This window comes from Penaeus monodon, chromosome 15, assembly GCF_015228065.2.
Source record: "Penaeus monodon isolate SGIC_2016 chromosome 15, NSTDA_Pmon_1, whole genome shotgun sequence".
Classification (NCBI taxonomy): Eukaryota; Metazoa; Arthropoda; class Malacostraca; order Decapoda; family Penaeidae; genus Penaeus; species Penaeus monodon.
The window spans coordinates 20,570,459-20,571,622 of NC_051400.1; the positions used below are offsets into that span (position 1 = coordinate 20,570,459).

General features: G+C 32.3%; 1 pseudogene; it reads left to right on the forward strand.

The window, feature by feature from the left end:
- The first annotated feature begins 6 nt into the window (after positions 1-6).
- On the forward strand, positions 7-1,133 carry LOC119582130 (annotated as a pseudogene).
- The last annotated feature ends 31 nt before the right edge of the window (positions 1,134-1,164 follow it).

Consider the following 1,164-nt stretch of genomic DNA (forward strand, 5'->3'; position numbering starts at 1 on the left):
AACATTAATCGTAGTAGAAAAAATTACTAACACTTTTTTTGGTCCTTTACGACTATCATCGCCTAATTAATGACAATACCAATTCGTAAATCACACCCTTTATTTAAAATTTTTAATGGAGCTTTTATTGACCTCCCAGCACCAGCTAACATTTCAACTTTGTGAAACTTCGGCTCTCTCCTTGGATTGTGCTTAGTTATTCAAATTGTTACTGGGCTCTTTCTAGCTATACACTATACTGCTCATGTTGATTTAGCATTTTCTAGTGTCGCCCATGCATATATACATGCATGATCAGTAGGTGTTGTCATCCTTTTATTAGTTATAGCAAAAAGCCTTCCTAGGATATGTTTACCTTGAGGACAAATATCGTTCTGGGAGCCACTTTTAATTACAAATCTGTTCTCAGCTATCCCATATATGGTTACAGATCTTGTACAATGAATCTGAGGTGGTTTTGCAGTAGATAATGCTACATTAACTCGATTTTTCACTTTTCATTCTTGTTCCATTTATTGTAGCAAACAGCAACTATTTTTCATAAATTTTTTTATTCATCAAACAGGGTCTAAAAATCCACTAGGAATTTTTAGTAATGTAGACAAAGTACCCTTTCATCCTTACTTTACATTTAAAGATATTACTGGATTTATCGTAATATAGCAGCACTTATTCTACTAAACATTTTAAACCCTTATTTTTTAGGAGATCCAGACAACTTTATTCCCGCCAATCCACTTGTTACTCCTGCTCATATTCAACCAGAATGGTAAATTTTCTATTTGCTTATGCTATTCTACGATCAATCCCAAATAAAATTTGGAGGTGCTATTTCCCTAATAATATCTATTCTAATTTTATTAATCTTAGCTTTTACCCTATAGCAAAATTCCGAAGATTAACATTTTACCCTTTAAATCAGCTTTATTTTGATCACTAGTGAGTATTGTTTTCTTATTAAACTTGGATCAGGGCACGACCTGTTGAAGATCCTTATGTAATTACGGGTCAAATCTTAACTGTTCTTTATTTCTTCTTTTATATTATTAATCCACTTACACTTATATGATGAGATAAAATACATAGATTAGTTATTTGGCTGATAGGAAAGCACGTGTTTTGAAAGCTCGCAAATAGAGGTTCGAATCCTCTAATAACTTTTCT